The 19,420-nt window shown below is 37.3% G+C and overlaps 2 pseudogenes; one reads left to right on the forward strand and one right to left on the reverse strand.

Annotated features, from left to right (window-relative positions):
• Window positions 1-4,314: 4,314 nt before the first annotated feature.
• LOC102892017 lies at window positions 4,315-5,027 on the forward strand (annotated as a pseudogene).
• An 11,630-nt stretch (window positions 5,028-16,657) lies between these two features.
• Window positions 16,658-16,776, reverse strand: LOC112481906 (annotated as a pseudogene).
• Between the last annotated feature and the right edge of the window lie 2,644 nt (window positions 16,777-19,420).

Below are 19,420 nucleotides of genomic sequence, written 5' to 3' on the forward strand. Positions count from 1 at the left end.
GGGATCCTTACTGTGCTTCCTGGTGGAAGTGTGCCAGCTTCTTCTTCTTACCCTGTCTAAGAAACAGGACCTCCCGACCAGCAGCAAGCCTAAGGTGGTAGAAATGGGACACACAATTCTGCAAGTAGGCCACTGGGAATGGGGATAAGAAGGGCCAAACCTATTTCTATCTCTCGATTGCTGGAGCCATGAATTCTAGCAGTTGGGAACATGGCATCATGTTTAGGCCGTTGGCATGTATTGCATCTTGGAAAACAGCACCCCAGCCTGCAGATGTCATCTCTGAGCTGTTGTCTAAGCTGACCCTAGTAACAGACCATTTCATTGTTCTCAAAGATGTCATTATCACCCTCTTTAGTATATTCTTTATTGCTTTAGTAAAGAGATTGTTCTCTGGACCGTCCTTTGGAAAATAGTAAGTTGGTTCTCTCCACATATGAAATCCATTCTAACATTACCACCTTTCTGAGCCACTGACTTCTTCAATACTTTGACAAGGCAATTCCAGCATCTCTGTCTCATTTAGTGTAGGCCATCATCATGGCCAAGTTTCAAGAAGCTGTCCCACCAGCCTATTAACACCAACTCTATGAGTCCTTGCCGCCACCTACACATTGAATCTTGAGTCATAAGAAAATGTTCCCATGTTGATAAACTCTCCCCTATTCAGCCATATATTTCTGCCTCTCTGGTCCAGCACACTCAAGATATATTCCCACACATGTTCAGATTCCTGCCAGTACTTGTTAGGCAGTTCTTAAAATTCTTTCAGTAAATAAGCTATTTCTTCCCAGATTAAGGACTTTATTTTCTCTCTCAGCTGAAATGACATTAGTTATCATTCTCAAGGCAATGGAGGAAGACGAGTTAGATCTTGAGGTAGTAAAAGTCATCTTACAAGGCATCCACTTCAGGTGAACACTTCGTATGGTCTCCAGGTAAAGGGAGGTTGGTTTCTTCTAGTGAGAGAGAAAGAGCTGCTTTGGATGACATGGGGGATTCAGAGAAAACCAGGGATTCAAGCTCCTCAAGCACATTCACCCGAACTTTCTCATCTGACTTCTCAGTCCCTCTCATGATATCTAGGCCCTAACTTTAGTAAAGGAGACTTATGGAGGATGCGTGTTTCATCTCCTTTGCAGCTCTGTCAACTCTTACTATTAAACTCTGGGTCTGATTCTGACCACAGCTGTCCTATGGCTGAGGAGATAATGGTCTCTTTAAATACTACCGAGGTGGCCTTTGGGCTTTCACTGTGCTCTAAGATGATAGTGAGAAGATCTGAGCCTGTTACTGTTATTTTATGTTTCTAAGGCTTCTAAGGCAATTAACAAGTGCTAGCCAATTCCACAATCCTTTGCCCCATTCTAGTGACATAGCTACTAGATAAGCTATTGCTTCTCATCCCATTCCACCAAAGGTGAGATTCTTAGGAACTGTGATATATACCAAGGATTACCACCATCCTAGCAATAAAGAAAGTGATCCAGTTCCAGAACCCCATACTAAGGATCTGCTTTCCATGGACAGTCTCATACCAAAGTCCTTTGTTATATTCCTCTTAAAACCAATGTTGAGACAAATACTTGGGTGTGAGTAGTTGCTTTGTGAATTAATTTCAGGAGTCAGTAGTAAGCAGGAGGAATGAGAAAAGGAAGAAAATACAATAAAGGGTATATGATCAAGATTGCCACTGTGGGTGCTTGGGACTTGATTCTAGGACCAGCACCACCTGAGAAATGAGCAAGTGCTTCCAAGAATTGTCCATCAGAAGGACCAGAGGCTGGACCACTTGTCTACTAGTACTGCACCCATTGGTTTCACTCCTCTACATTTCTGCAATATACTTGCATAGAGGCCAAGGGGCTCCCATGGTCTTGAAAAGGACATTTTGTGACAAAATGGGAAAGTAGGACACTTATCTGAGATGGGTTGCTGTCACCAAAAGGTGAGTCTGAGCTTGAGTGGAACTCTCTACTACAACTGTGTCTGAAACCCAAGGTGGGCCTGGGGGATTTATTGTAGGGCATTGCCACAAGTATCAGCTACAGACGATGCTGCTTCTAAAACACCAAATTGACCCGAACTTACTTTTATTTAAAATGTATAATTTTCTTCTTGGATACAAAGACAAGTTGGACCGTAAGCCACACTCAAGATTTCCAGAACTTTTTCATTAAAATTTTTAGTTTTTAAAATCGTCCAAGAATGACCAAAGGATAAACAATGACTAAATCTATATCTTTATAGTCTGTTGCAATTATAATGCGATTTTTAAATGTTTCCCTTTACACATACCCTGCCGAGTTTTTCTGTGAAACTTTTGTATCTGAACCAGGACATGGCTCCTGTTAGAGAATAAATTGTGTCCATGTGCTCTTGAAGAGTGCCCAGGCAACATAATGTTCAGAAAAACTTTTGTTTCTGATCAAGTTCTTTACAAAAACAAGCTTGATTTCCAGGATTTGTGAAGAACTTAAATTCCCACAATTTAATCCTTTACTTTAACAGCTGCTGCAACGGTGCCATGGCGTCTTTACAAAAACAGTCACTTTTACCTTTCTTGTTGATAAGATAAACAAAAAGATGGCCACTAAAGCAAGTGTCACTCTTAGATTTTAGATAGAGATTAAACGGACATGTATCTGTCTTTGGAACATGAAATATAAAGATTTTATTTATAACTTCATTTCCTCTGTTCTCCAAACGATATTACTTTAGATTGGCAGCTTACAAATAAATAAATTTGGAAATAAACTCATTTTACAATATCTTCAAATTATTTACTAGGCACCTGTGTATACTTTCATTCAAATTGATATAATTAGATTAAAACATTTTAGAATTAAACACTTTGTTTCACAGTTAACATTACATTTTTTTGCAATAAGTTCTAAGTATTGGAATAATAACATTTTCAAGTCTAGAAGAAATCTTAACAAATATCTAGTTTAATTGCCTCATTTTGACCAATGAATAATTTGAAGCCCAGAGGAACTGAATGATTCCCCCAAGAATTGCAAGAAAGAAAAGGTTTATCTGTATAAACAAAAATGCTTAATTAGTAATATTCTTATCTTAAATATTAATACTTTTAGTTACCCATACAAAAGCAAAATTCTTAAAATTTCAGTAATCTTACTAAAATTTCACATTGTAATGTACAAAGTGGAGCTGTGGAAAAAATCTTTATACTTTCCTTAAGGATATTCTACCATCAATCTCTCAATTTTTTATTTGTATTAAAATATATGACTCTGTGACAATCAAGTAAAGCTACTTCTACGTTTTCTTAGGGACATCTTAACCACACTAGTTTATACTTTCCTATAGTATCATTCTAGTTTTCCAAATCAAACCTTGGAAAATTCTAAGAAGCTGGCATCATAGTTTTTAAGTGGCCAGCATAAACAGAGTACCTAGATAGCAAAATAAAAACCCCAGGGGTAAAATCTAAGACAAATTCCTTCCAAGACACAAACTATCAAAATTACTCAAAATGAAATAGATAACAGCTTTATATCTACAAAAGAATCTTAATTTGTGGTTAAAAACATGCTCATTAAGAAAAATGGACACCCACATGACTTCATTGGTGACTCCTACCAAAAAAGGAAGAAATAATGCCAATACTACAGAAATTCTTCCAGAATATTGAAAAGAGGAAACTACTTTCTAAGTCATTCTATGAGACCAGCATTAATCTTATACCAAAAATCAGACAGACATTACAATAAGAGAAAACTACAGATCAATATCCCTCATGAAAACAGAAGTAAATATTCATAAAAATTTCCAAGCAAATTGAATCCTATATCATAGAAGATATACAGATGTTCAATAAGCATATGAAAAGTTGTTCATCGTATATCATTAGGGAATTGAAAATTAAAACAATTGTGATTATACCACATACTTATTAGAATGGCTAAAGTCCAAAATACCAATAATACTAAATGCTGGGAAGGATGCAGAGCAACAGGAACCCTTATTCATTGCTGATGAGAAGGCAAAAGAGCACAGTCGCTTTGAAAATTGGTTTGGCGGTTTCTTACAAAGCTAAACATAGTTTTACTATACAGCTCAATCATACTCAGGTATTAAGTTAAAAACTTACATCTACATAAAACTCTACACATGAATGTTTATAGCAGCTTTATTTATAATTTCTCAAACTGGAAGCAATGAAGATTTCTTTCAATAAATGAATGAATAAATGAACTCTGATATATCCGTACAGCGGAATATTATTCAACGATAAGAATAAATTAGTCTCTTTTTTGTGGTGCCTCGGAGGCAGACAGCTGCTTCTTGATGAAGCTGAATATTTCTTACCCAGCCACTGGCTGCCAGAAGCTCATTGAAGTGAACAATGAATGAAGACTTCGTACCTTTTATGAGAAGTTGCTGCTGATGCTCTGCGTGAAGAATGGGAGGGTTATGTGATTCGAGTCAGTGGTAGAAACGACAAACAAGGTTTTACCATGAAGCACAGTGTCTTGACCCATGGCCGTGTCTGCCTGCTGCTGAGTAAGGGGCATTCTCATGATGGACGAAGGAGGACTCATCATAGATAAAGAAAGCACAGATCCGTTCGGGGTTGCATTGTGGGTGCTGATCTGAGTGTTCTCAACGTGGTCAGTGATTAAAAAAAAAATAGTCGGGAAGATCGCCTGGGACCCAAAAGAGCGAGCAGAATCCGCACACTTTTCAGTCTCTCTAAAGAAGGTGATGTCCGCCAATATGTTGTGAGAAAGCCCCTAAACAAAGAAGGTAAGAAACCTAGAACCAAAGCACCCAAGAGTCAGCGTCTTGTGACTCCACACGTCCTGTAACATAAACATCGGTGTATTGCTCTGAAGAAACAGTGTACTAAGAAAAATAAGGAAGAAGCTATAGAATATGCTAAACTTTTGGCCAAGAGAATGAAAGAGGCCAAAGAAAAATGCCAGGAACAGATGGCCAAGAGACGTAGGTTTTCCTCTCTGAGAGCTTCTACTTCTAAGTCTGAGTCCAGTCAAAAATGAGATTTTGTAAGAGTAACAAATAAATAAGATCAGACATTGAAAGAAAGAAAGAAAGAAAGAAGAAAGAAAGGAAGGAAGGAAGGAAGGAAGGAAGGAAGGAAAGAGAAAGAAAGAAAGAAAGAAAGAAAGAAAGAGAAAGAGGAAGAAAGAAAGAAAGAAAGAAAGAAAGAAAAAGAGAGAGGGAGGAAGGGAGAGAGAGAGAGAGAGAGAGAGAGAGAGAGGAAAATTAGTTATGGAGCCATGAAAAGACACAGAGGAACCTTAAACGCATATTACTAAATAAAAGAAGCCAGTCCGAAAAGCTGACATATTGTATGATTCCAACTATATGACATTTTGGAAAAGGCAAAAACTATAAAGATAGTATAAGATCAGTAGCTGTCAGGATATGAGGGGAAGGAGAGGAGGACTGAACAAGTGAAGCACAGGGTGTTCCTAGGGTAATGAAACTGTAATGTGTGAAACTATGATGATGGATACATGTTATTGTTCATTTGTCAAAACCAATGAACTGTACAACACAAAGTGAACTTTAATGTAAACAATGGACTAATTAACGTATCAGTATTGGTTCATCACTTGTAATAAAAATTGGTTAATTGTAACAATTGTATCACAGTAAAGCAAGACAATAACAGGGGAAACTGGGAGGGAGGGGTGGAGTATGTATATGGAACTTCTGTACTATTTGCTCAATTATTCTGTAAATGTAAAACTATACTAAAACTAAAATCTATATTTTAGTTTTAATCTATATTTTAAACAATTAATACATTCTGTTCAAGTGAGGTGTATCCCAGGAATGAAAGGTTGGATTTACACTAAAAAAAAAAAAAAAAAATTAATGTAATTTATTATATTAACAAACTAAAAGAAAAAATATATGATCACTTTTATAGGCAAAGGAAATGCATTTGACAAAATCCAACATTCATTTCTGGTAAAAATTAACAATAAACTAAAAATAGAAATGAACTTCCTGATAAAAAGTGTCTACAAGAAACCTATAGCTAACATACTTCATGGGGAAAGGCTGAATGCTTTTCCTCTAAGATTAAGAACAGGACAACAATGTCTGCTCTTATCACTTCTATTCAGCATTGTACTGGAGATTCTAACCAAAACAATGCGCAAGAAAAAAAATAAAGGCATACAGATTGTAAGGAAGAAGTAAAACTGTCTTCACTTCCAGACAACATTATTATAAAAACCCATTAGAATCTATATAAAAGCTACTAGAACTATTAAATGAGTTTCAGGATACAATATCGATATACAAAAATCAATTGTATTTTTATATAATAACAACAAACAATTGAAAATTGAAATAAACAATGCCATTTATTACCAAAAGGGTATACTGAAAACTACAAAACATTGCTGAGAGAAACTAAAGAAGACCTAAGAAAATGGAATGATTTACTGTATCCATGTATTGGAAAACTCTATCTTGTTATGATATCAAGTCTTATAAAATTTTTATAGAGGTTAAATGCAATCCAATAAAAATCTTGGAAGACTTTTTTAATAGAAATTGACCAGCTGCTTCATATGGAAATTCAAGGAACCTGGAATAGCCAAAATAACTTTGAAAAACAGCAAAGTTGGAGGACTAAAACTCCTTGATTTCAAGAGTTATTATAAGCTACAGTAGTTAAAGTGTGGTATTAATGTAAAAATAGACAAATATATCGATAGAACAAAATGGAGGGTCCAGAATTAGACCAACTTATATATGGTGTTCATTTTCAACAAAGATGTAAAGGCAATTTAGTAGAAAAAAGGCAGCATTTCAACAAATGGCGATAGAACAGATATTCATATATTACAAAGATGAACTGGAATTCATATGTCGAATCTTATACAAAATTAACTTAAAATGTATCATAAACCTAAATGTAAAACCTATGACTATAAAATTTCTAGAAAAAAAATGGGAGAAAAGTTTCATGACCTTAGGTTAGGCAAAAAATTTTTAAATGCAATACCAAAAGTATGAGCCATAAAAATCAAATTAATAAATTAGAATGCCAAAATTAGAAACTTCTCTTCAAAAGACACTGTTAAGACAGTAAAAAGACACACCATAGACTGGGGAAAAGATGCAAATTATATATCTGATAAAGAACTTTTCTCTAAAAAATATAAAGAACTCTCAAAACTCAATAATAAATTTGGTTTGAAAAGAGCAAAATATTTGATCAGATGCTTCAAAAAAAGTATACAGATGACAAATAAGCATACAAAAATTATCACAGTATAATTAGTCATTAAGAATGCAAATTAAACCACAATGAGATACTACTATACACCTATTAGAATGACTAACATTTGAAAGGCTGACTATACTAAGTACTGGCAAAAATGTCAAGGATTTGGGGGAAAGTTTACATATACAAATAAAATCAAAGAAGATTCTACATACATATAATAGGAGTCCATGAAGAAGAAAAACAAGCCATATGACAAAATAGAATACAAAAAGTACAATTCAAGAATACTATCCTAAAATAAAAAAGATTGATATTAAAATTATATGGAAAACAGAATAGCAGTCCTTAAAAAAATTAAGCACAGAAATTCCATATGATCAAGCAGTTCCACTTCTGGCTGTATACCCCAAAGAAATGAAAGCAGAGGCTCAAACGGCATTATTCACAATAGCCCAAAGGTGGAAACAACTTAAATGCCCATCCATACATGAATGAATAAACAAAATGTAGTATATACATACAATGAGATATTATCAGTCTTAAAAAGAAAATTCTGATATATGCTACAACATGGATGAACATTGAAGATATTATGATAAATAAGCCTACACAAAAGGACAAATATTGTATGATTCCACTTTATGAGGTACTAAGAGTAGTCAAATTCGTAGACATAAAAAGGAGAATGGTAGCAACCACTGGCTGGGAGAAGAAAGGAATAGAATATTATTGTTTAATGGGTACAGAGTTTCCTTTGAGAAAGATAAAAAAAGTTCTGGAGATGGATAGTAGTGATGATTGCACAATAATGTAAATGACCTAATGTTACTAAACTGCACACTTTAAAATGATTAAAATGTTAAATTTTATGTTATGTATATTTAACCACAATTAAAAAAAAAAACTATTAAGATCATGCAAGAACCTAAGACTTTAATTAGGGAATATTGTCTCCATGAGATCTTCCTTAGAGATCCAAAACCTACTATTCTAGGTGTCAAGGATATTGCAATGAACACAGCAAAGGTCTCTACCTTCATGTAGCTTACATTTTTATTGGGAGAGAAAGACAAATAAATAAGTAAAATATATTGTATGCCAGATAGTGATAAGAGCTTGAAGAAAAATTAAGCAAGGAAGGAGAATAGATAGTAGAAAGGGTTGGGAGGGTTTCACAGACTAGTGATGGGAAAGACATAAACAGGTAGTTTTTAAAAATCAAGATGCATGCTCCACAAAGAATATATAGGGAGTTTTATGAATGTACTGATGAGGGGCATCTAATCTCTGTTTAGAGAAGAGGAATGTCAGGGAAAATCTTTAGATGTAGTGATGTCTGATTTGGGTCATAAGAAATGCCACAAAGAGGCATTAGTAGGAGGGGGCAGTCCAGCAGAAAGAGCATCATGTGCAAAAACCAGGATGTATGAGACATTATGGGGCATCTGGAGAACTGAGTGATTCAATATGAAGTGAGAGATGAAGCTGGCAGATTGGGGCACTGTGAACCTTGATGAGGAGCTTGAGTTTTATCTGAAAGTCTATGGAGAACTATCAAAAGACAATAAACATGAAAGTAACATAATTAGATTCTACTTCAAAAAAGTCACTTTTTGCTGTATGGACCTGATTGAAAGAAATCAAGACCAGAAACAGGGAGCTATGACTAATGCATCCAAAAGAGGAATGATAAGGTTAAATTAAGATACTGGCTATAGGGCTAGACACTTGAGAAATTCCTAGGAATAAATCAGCAAGATTTGATAACCAACTAGATGTGAGATTTAAAGGAGAGAGAAATCAAGGATGATGCCAAGGTTTAAGGCTATGGGGACAAAGTATCATTTACTAAATTAAAAAGAGAAGAATAGAACAGGTTTAGGGTAAATTATAATTCCATTTGAAACTTGTTCACTTTGGAGCACTTGTGGCCATCCGAATGAAGCTGTTCAGTAGATAGAGCAAGTCTGGAATTTAGGAGAAAAATCTGGGCTGAAGATATAGATTTGGAAGTATCAGTCCATAGTGGATAGATGAAACCATGGACATGAATGAGATCATGCAGGAAAATGGAGCTACAAATTGGGAAGAAAGCCAAGGAAGTAACCAGGGGAAAACACACCACTCCTGGGATAGGTGGAGCAAGAGCAGTCCATTACAAAGGATAGTAAGACACGATCAGAATTAGGGAGAAACTAGGACCCAAAAAGGATGGTGTCACAGAAGCCAGCATCAAAGAATGGTTCAAGTGGAAGGAAGCAGCCAACCATAAACAAATGCCAGGTGGCACTTACCAAACCTTTTTATGTCATTGACTTTCCCACCAGCCTTGAGCTCTGGGAAGGTATTTGTACTTCTTACCATCATATTCCCAGCTCCAGGTACACAGCAGATATTTAAAAAGTATTTTGTTGAATAAAGAAAATTTTCAGCCATTGTTTCTTGAAGGTTTTTTGTTTTTTTGTTTTTTTGGTTTTTTTTGTCTCTAATTGCCTCTCCTCATTTTTTGTAACTCCAATTACACATGTTAGTCTGCTGGGTGTTGTCCTGTAGCTTGCTTTTAGTCTTTGTGTCTCATTTCTGAAAGTTTCTACTGAAGTCTTCAAATTCACTAATCTTTTCTTCTTGCCATGTCGGATGTGCTGTTAATCTCAGTGCCATCCAGTTCATTTTTCATCTGCAGAGTTTTGACTTGGGTCTTTTTAGATATCTTCCATTCCTCTCCTTGTCACACTCCTGCTTTCCTCTAACTCCTTGAACATACAGGATGTATTTGTAATTTAATGTCAGATGTCATAAGTTTAACATTTCTCAAGTACTGGATATGTTTGCAATGCTTTAAATATTTTGGGGGTTTCGCAATAGGATGCAGTTAAGTTACTTGGCAACAGTTATTTTAGAAGCTAGCTCTGAAGCTTTGTTTGGTGGGTGCAGAACAGCTTTTAGCCTAGGGTTAATTTGACCCTACTCTTGAGGCAGTATCCTTCTGAAGGCTCTCTGCAGGTCCTTATGTGTTAGAAAGTCTTTCTACTCCGGCTAGTGGGAGCATAAACTATCTCCAGCCCTGTGTGTACTCCAAGGATTGCTCCACTAGCTCCTCTCCAACAGTTTCTTCTCCAATCTTGGTAGTTTCCTCAAACCTCTACACTTATTAGGATTCAGCTGAAGACCTCAGGGGACACTCTGTGGATATCTAGAGCGCTCTCTCTCTCTCTCTCTCTCTCTCTCTCTCTCTCTCTCTCCTCTCTCTCTCTCTTGTTGCAGTTTTCTTCTTCCCAGAGCTTTCCCCCATAAAGTCTAGCTGTCCTGGCATCTCTGAACTCTAAACTCTGTCTCTTCAGCTCATGGAGATCACCAAACTCTGCTGGGTTCCCCTTCCCTGTGCAGTGGCCCAGAAACTCACCAGGCAGTAAACTGGGGCTTTCATTAGGCTCATATTATTGGATATTCCCCACCCCCCGCCCACTTTTTCAGAGATCTCAATCCTGCATTGCCTATTTTCCAATGTCCGAAAATTAGTTTCAAAGATTTGGACCCATTTTTTAGTTGTTTAAGGAAGGAGGGTAAATGTGGCCCCTTGTCATTCTGTCATGACCATAAGTGGAAACTCAGTGCTTCGACTTTAGACCCTTAAATTTAATTAGAATGTGAGCTCCTGGAATTTAAGCTAGCACATAGAACAGAGCATGGCACATAAAAGAGATTCGATATGTTGAATTAATGAGTTATATATATTCAATTTATTGAATCAATGAATTAATGAGGCCCTGTTTCCTCCCAACATTGCCTTCAATGAACTTTTTTCCTTTTAATTATAACCATTTCCCTAATATGCCAAGAACATTATCAATTCTCTCCTCCAAAATATTGACTATCCTCTTCCATATCCATCTTCGTGTGGTTAACATTCACCTATACTATTTCTAAAATGTTTAGAGGGAAAAAAAGACCCTAAGAGAAGACCTACATATACTGTGGGTGCCTCTAATTGACTTAATCTGATAACTTCATGAGCATCATCTCTAATCTTCAGTCGTGTACTCATCCAAAACAATGATCTAATCCAGTGGCCTAAATTTTCCTCAGAGGAAATGCTTTGTATTTCGCATCTGCCAAAATAATTTAACCTGGCCCTGACCTAGCTCTATAATTTATGGCCCGAAGACTAGAAAGTGCTAAGAAATTGCTAGTATTTGGCATTAACTCTGTCACTTCCAGGCTACCAGGCTAAGTGCTAAAAAATGTCTTGAGTGAAATCACCTCCTAAATCAGATCCTCTTTTAGAAAGACAAAGTAAATTAATTTCAAAGTTAATAACTGTATTAACACATAGGGAGCATTTGGGGCTTCCTCTATCACCCCCATAGCTAGTCTTCTTTCATCCTGATTAGCATGCTTGCCCTTTTGAAAAATAGAATGACATGGCAAGGGTGGAACTACATCTATCAGCACTAAGAGGCAAAAAACTTAAAATTTTTTTTTTTTTACAAATCAGATGTGGAATTAAATGGAAATAATTTTGAAGAGAAAATGATTTGTTTAGGTAATGTATTCTCCTCAAATTAAAATGGAATATGGTACAGGGTAAGCGTGCCACCTGACAAGCCACAGCGTAAGTGGCTTATCACTATTACTTTTAGAGGGAGCGTTTTCCCACTTGTTGCCCTTATTTGACTTCTGTTCTTCCCTTTGGAATGATGAATCTGGATCTTTCAGTTCTAGAAGAAGTTGGTATCACTTAGGCAACTTTGCTGACAGTCCTCCCAGATCCTTAGAAAAGGCCCAGAAAAATGGTATGTTTCAAAGATTTTTAGACATTTCTTTTCAGATTTTAATGAAAAAGAACAATGGGTCTGCCTATTCAGGCTTATCATTGAGTCGAAGTCTAGACACAAAATTCACTTTCTGATTTTTCTGGGACATAACTTGTTAATATTTGAAAGTTTTCTTCTAGATGAGATATTCAAGTCAGTGTGTTTCTCATACACACTGGCTCCACAATATCCATACATTTCTAGAAACGCCTGACTCTCTTCAGCCTTCTCCGTTCAGACAGTTGAAACTAAATGGGGGAAAAAGGGGATTCTTAGAGTTTCTTTTTTAAATTAATTAATTAATTTTATTTATTTATTTTTTAAGCAAGGCAACCCTTGGTTGACCTCACAGATTGCAAGGAACTTATCAGCTTACAATCCCTTATTTTTCATTTTTTACGCCTACAGCACCTGGTCTTCCTAGGTGGTCTCCCATCCAAGTGCTAACCAGGCCCGACCTTGCTTAGCTTCCGAGATCAGACCTGATCCGGTTTAGTTTGGGGTGGCATGGCCATAGATGAGTTTCTTTTTTTTTTTTAAGTGAAAGAATTTGATTAGTTTAAACTTCATCATACTGCCCAAACAGGAAAATAAATCAATGACAGTAGTAGCAAAGAAAAAACTCTGTAAAGTTAATGTGGTAAACAGAAATTTAGTTTGATTTTACAGATGAAGAAGTGCTAAAACATTTTGACCACAGAACTTCTGAGGTCTAGAAGGGGATATAATATGGAGATGGGAAGGCTGAGTTGAATTTATTTCTCCCGTCTTTTATTTGTACTAATCATTTGACCGTTTTTTCAATGTTGGCTGTAATTATTAGGCCAAGAGATTTTAGCCGTCGCAAGGTTGCAACATTCAGTATGCAGGAAAAACGGGACAAATGAAAGTCAAAATAAGTTTCTCTTCCTGGAGCTTTTAGACAAGTGGGAACAGCTTGTTCACTAATTGCACAAATGAAGTCATTTTTGTTTTACTGATATTAAAGGCTTGACGTGAGAATCTTTCAGTTCCATCTTGCTCTGCTATATAACGCCGGTGACAGGTATTTAAGAACTGCCTGTTCTGTCCAAAAAGTTCACTGTCTACCAAGTATTATCAGACTGTCTATATACATAGTTAAACTGCTCTCAGTGGTTTTGAAGCACAGCAGACCCTCCGTGTGGCAGGCACGCCTCAAGCTGTAATTCTCCCCTTTGGATTTCATAGTTGTCATTTGACTTTTGTAAAAAAAATTTTCTTTTTTGCTCACTTACACTTCAAAGACGGTGGTTAAGATTTTGCTTAAAAAAAAAAAAAAAAGACTGTTTTTATTTAAAAACAAACTTACTTGCTTCCAAATGCAAAGAGCTTTGCAAAACATAGTAAAATACTTTACATGATGTCTCAGATCCTTCCTTAAGTTTATTTTCATTGTATAATCAGTTTCATTTGTTGGAGAATCCTTGAGGCCGTTTCACGTTTTGTTAAATACTAACACATGCCAAATTTGTAGACTCACAGGGGGTTGATGGTGTGAAGCAGAAAGGTTTTGCAAAATTAGGGCAAATTAAGCTAAAGGTCAGTGTTAGGATCGAATGTTATAATTTCCTCTAGCCCACATGAAAGAAAAAAAAAAAGGAAGCCCTATAGGTGAATCCAGGAACACCCTTTCCAACCAGTTACTTGCTGTTCACCAATGTGAAAGCAACATGGTCCATCAAGCACTCTGGTTTTTGAGAATTTGCAATTATTACTTGTTCTAATAGAGATATTGGCTCCACGCTCTTTGCAGGAGAGGAGCATTTTGCAATAACCTCTTTTTATAAAGCCCGAGTCTATTTAAACACATCAGGCTACAATTTGCCCTGATATGAAAGTTGATAATATGAGACCTTTAGACCTCTTGTCTCTCTTGTCTTGTAATGGCCCCAAATAATGAACCCTTTCAATTTTTTATTTAAATAATTTCTAAAATATGTAAAGCCATTAAAACAAGCCTGCAGTTGCACTGATTTCTGTGGAAATATTGAAAGGCAGATAGACAATTCTGGACAATAAACAAGAATGCATTATCCTGTTTATTACTTTCTGAATTTCTTCCAAGTGCACACGTTGGCAACTTCTCTGCAAGAAAAAAGGTAGGAAAAATCAGAGGGAATAAAACTATTTTATTTTTGTAATAGAAAATAACACTGAACTTTGCATAGTAGTCCTGTCCAACAAACTGATAATATAAGCTACATAAATTATTTTGAATTTCTAGTATCCATAATTTTTAAAGTAAATTTATTTTAATAATACATTTTACTTATTCACTAAATCTAAACTATTATCATTTCAATATATAACCAATATAAGAAATTTTAATGAAAATATTTTACATTCTTTTTCTCATACTAAGGCTTTGAAATCTGGTGTGTACTTTATATTCACAGCAAATCTGAATTAGGACTAGTCACATTTCAAATGCTTACTAGTTACATGTGGCTAGCATCTATTGTGTTGGACAGAGCAAAGTTATAGAGTAGTACATATTTATTTACTACAAAGGAAGAAGAAAGAGAGAGAGAGAGAGAGAGAGAGAGAGAGAGAGAGAGAGAGAGAGAGAGAGAGAGAGAGAGAGAGAGAGAGAGAGAGAGAGAGAGAGAGAGAGAGAGAGAGAGAGAGAGAGAGAGAGAGAGAGAGAGAGAGAGAGAGAGAGAGAGAGAGAGAGAGAGAGAGAGAGAGAGAGAGAGAGAGGGAGGGAGGGAGGAAGGAAGGAAGGGAACAGAAGAGATGAGAAGAGAAGAGAAAGGAAAAGAAAAGAAAAAAGAAAAGGAAAGGAACAGAAAGGAAAAAGAAGAAAAGAAAAGAAAGAGAAAGAGAAAGAGAAGGAGAAAGGAAAGAAGAAAGGAAGGGAGAGGGAGAGAATCTTTCAGTGGAGAACTCTTGATGTTTTTCCCTTGAACTTTATAGAAGCTACATCGCCCCCAACCCCAGGCCCTGGTATGTTCCTGTCCAGAATGATTAGACCTCAAAGTGCTCTGCATGCTATAAAGAAGCAGGCCCACCAGAACCTGGTGGTAACTTGCTTTCCTGTCTACTGTATTATTACCGTGCCCAAGCCAAAGACGAATCTCGACTTCTGACTATAGTATTAACCTTCTAGAACCCTTTACACTTCAGCGCCTCTGGCCCAACGACCTACTGTTAAAGCTGATTTGAAGCCAAGAGAAGGTTCATCCAATTCTAATGGACCAAAAGCTATGTCATCCTGAACGGCCTATCAACAAGCACACATTCGATGCCTGTATAGTCTAAGCACTGCCTTAGTCATAAGCTCGTTTGCTCAGGTCCTCATTTGCTTTCAGCGTCCTCATCTCTGCCTCTGTTCCCCAGTTCTGAAGTAAACCTCCATGGATCCACCAGAGAGTTTGCTTAAATGTATCCGATTGTTCTGCTTCCCCAGTGGACCTCTGAGATGGCTCTCCCTGCTAGTAAAGTGCCAGCTCTTTAGTGTTACATATGAGGCCCAGCCTCCCAGCCCCAACCCGTCTCCCAAGCTACGCCTCTGTCTAGTTTCCTAATTGCATGGTCTCTCCCTCATACTCTCTCCACACATGCTCCAGCCAAGTGGCTTCTTGCTATATCATTCTTTCGTGCCAGGTTTATATACACAATTTCCTTTGCCTAGAAGGTACTTTTCCCTCTTGTTTACAGGTAGAAATCCTACTCATCCATTCTATAAAATCAACGTTGGTGTGCTGGCTTCTCTACTTATTCCGTGGGGGAGCAGCCTGCTAATCTGAAAACAACCTTGTTTCTGAGGTTTGAAGTCGAGCTCCATCTTCTGCTTGGGGAAAGTTTCCTCGGTTTGATCGTTTTCTTGCTCACTCGTTGTCTTGCTTTAGAGAAGAGCTACACTAATCCATGAGCAGCTCCAATAACCTTCGAACAGCATTAATGCCCCAGTCTTATCAAGAGTAATCTCTCAAGAAAAACGAGTAAAAGCCTTTTTTAAACGCACTTGAAAGCTATTTGAAAAGTAGAATGAACAATATTTAATACAGTCATGCGAAGAAGGAACTAAAATTAAGACGTGGACCCTTTAACTCCTTTTTGTTGCCTGAGTCCACGTAAGCACACATTTTGTTAGTATTTGTTATCCCTGTGCTGATTTTCAGGGCAGTTTCCCATTTATGCTTTTTATTGCAGAGCTATCAACAATTCACTCTCACACCTCAGCACGTCCCAAGTCAAGCACATCAAAATCTCTTTAAACTTGTTCTTCTAGATTCTTTGAGTCCTGGGAAGGACATCACTTGGAGTTATACCCAATGTGTTCTCCATCACCCCTGACAATGAATAAATTGCCAAATCTTCTTATTCTACTTCTGCAGCATCTCTGACAATTATTCCCTCCTGCGACCCCCACTGCCAACATCCTAGTTCAGGCCCATGTTGCCTCCCACCTATACCCTTGGGATCACCTCCAGTCCTGTTTCCTTCAACTCCTAAATTCTGTCTACCAAAATGTCTTTTTCTTTTTCTTTTTTCTTTTTTTGGCAAGGCAACCCTTGGTTGACCTCACAGATTGCAAGGACCTTGTCAGCTTACGATCCCTTATTTTTTTATTTTTTTATGCCTGCATCACCTGGTCTTCCTAGGTGGTCTCCCATCCAAGTACTAACCAGGCCTGACCCTGCTTAGTTTCTGAGATCAGACGGGATCGGGCTTGTTTAGGGTGGCATGGCCGTAGACTACCAAGATTTCTAAAACTCAGCTATAAGCATGTTATCTCCCAGCTCAAAAACCCTCAGTTCCTCCCTATCTCCTAATAAACAAAATCCAAATTCTTCAGCCTGACATTCAAGGCCCACCCATGCTCTGACCCCAATATAATGTTATAGTGGGACTTCCTCCTACTCTGCTACATGTACTCCAGCCAAAATGTACTAATTCTCTCCCAAATACAGTCTGCCCATCCTAGCATCTGGTCTTCATCTGTGACGTTCTTCTATCTTCTTACTTCCCTAAATTCTTGCTGATTGAAATATAACCCCAAATTCCAGTCAAAACTACTACCTCTTCCATGAAGTCCTTCTGGATTTTCCAGCAGAAAATAATCTTTTGGTCCTTGTACATACTTTATTTGCATTTTTGATGTGACCCTTACATCAAAATACATGTGTATAGTGTAAGTTTGTTTTAAATTAAAAACATACAATATACAACATTCAACAACCACAGTGAGCTTAGCCATTTGATTTTCAAACACATTGCAGACAAGAAGTAGCAAATTAGGAGCAGGGAGTAGAAATGCACAGTCAGTCACACGAGCATCGGTGAGGCTGACAGTCCGGCAGCAAGGGAAGACCCAGAAAAGCTAAAAAAACCAAACCAAAACAAAACAACAATAAAAACACAGAAATCTGCAGCTATTTAGGGTAGGAACAAACTGTTCTGCATACCTCCAAAGGGCCTGAGGGCTTCTCAGTGTTATAGTACAAAACTACTTTTAATGACAACACGAGTTATCAAGCTGGTTAACGTTTATACTGTGCTATGTTAGAAGGCAGGGATGGTTAATATACTGGAAATGTTTCCATCCAAGATAATTAAAACTCTTGGTGTTTAAAAGAATAAATCCTCAGCCGTCTATTAAACTCACTTATCCAGAACGGCTCTCTCCCACCCCGACCCTCAGGCTCTGGAGCCAGAGTTTTATTGTACTTCCTTGCATTATTTGATTCATTTTCCTCAGAACATTCGTTGGCTCTCAGCATCTAGTTCAATTTTCATTCAGTAAGTTTTATTCCTATTTTATTTGCACAACACTCTAAAAAGGCCAATAGAGGACACAAAGATTTGAAAAATCTGTGCCCTAGGCTTGTCTTGGGGAAGCTCAAGGTCTAGTTGAGAAGATACCACCTACATCCTTGAACCAAATTAAGGACACAGTAGAGTGAGATGCAAATAAGTGTATCGTAAAACAAACTTTGCAAAGAAGGATTGTTTGGGAAAGGACTAGAACTAATTGCAAAAGGTTTCTTAGAGATGAGTCTCTGAGCCAGAAGTGGAATATTTTGGGGAGGGCATTTTGGGTAAAGAAAATAGCACAAATTGGAATGCATTCCAGGGGCAAGAAAGAGCAAATTGTGGGCAGTCAATGGTAAAGAGCCAGCCTGGCAGCCTAGGGCTGAGAGGCCCTGCTTGGGAATAATAAGAAATAAGTTTGAAGCATTTCAACGGTTTTGTAAAAATCTCCGTCTTCTTTCTAAGGTCAAGTCTTAGTCTGCTGGGACTGCCATAATAAAATCCCATAGACCGTGTGGCTTAAACAATAGGCATTTATTCTCATAGTTTTGGAGGCTGGGAAGTCTAACATCAAGGTAGTGGCTAATTCAGTTTCTGGTGAAAGCCCGCTTCCTGTCTTGCAGGCAGTCACCTTCTTGCTGTGTCCTCACAAGGGAGAGAGAGAGCAAGCTCTCTGGTGTCTCTTCTTGTAAGGACACTAATGCCATCATGAAGGCCCCCACCCTCATGACTTCCTTTAATTCTAATCACCTTCCAAAGATCCTATCTCTAAATGCCATCACATTAGAGCGTAGGCCTTAAACTTAAGAATTTGGTGAGGGTACGGTGGGGGGTGGGGTGTGGAGGAGCGGGTTGAGGGTGGAGACACAAACATTCAGTCCATAGCAGGTTGTATGAATGTAAATCCCCATATCTTTTGAAAAGCCCCCAAAATCAAGTTTGGTGTACAGATTGGTGCCCTATCTTCTATTATGTCATTTTACTAGGGAGTTTATGTAACAGCTAATTGCAAGCTGCAAAACTGACTTGATTTGCTTTCTCTAAGTTCATTTTATAAATAAAGTCAAAGGAAATGTCAAGTGTTCCTTTGGTTCTTAGAAGCTCTGGACAATCCTACTTCTAGAAGACATCATCCAGTGCTGTGGATGTGTCTGAAGTTTTGGGTAATGTTTAACAGATTCATGAGTAATTGGGTATGAAGAAAATAATAAGCTTCCTTTCTACAGCTTGTTAACTGGTAGAGACTGGAGATTTATCAGCCTGTGAAATTGAGGTTTTAATAACCATGCTTTTACCTTTCTCACTAGACTATAAACTCTGGGAAGTTGGGATAAGTGTTTTCCCCAGAACTAGACCATCACCTACCACAGAAGTGGGACTTAGTGTTCAGTGAACAACTGAATAAATGATTGAATGCAAGACAAATTAATTTTTTAACATTTGACTAAAGTGAAATCATATTTCTCGAAAGTAACAGCCTGAACTGGCTGAGATTCTTGTAACTGGTGGGTCATGCGTTTTTAACAAATTAAAAGCAAACCACAAAATCAAGGATTTTAAAGTAATTTTTTCATAGGCATGTTCTTTG

The sequence above is a fragment of the Pteropus alecto genome, unplaced genomic scaffold (assembly GCF_000325575.1).
Source record: "Pteropus alecto unplaced genomic scaffold, ASM32557v1 scaffold94, whole genome shotgun sequence".
NCBI lineage: Eukaryota > Metazoa > Chordata > Mammalia > Chiroptera > Pteropodidae > Pteropus > Pteropus alecto.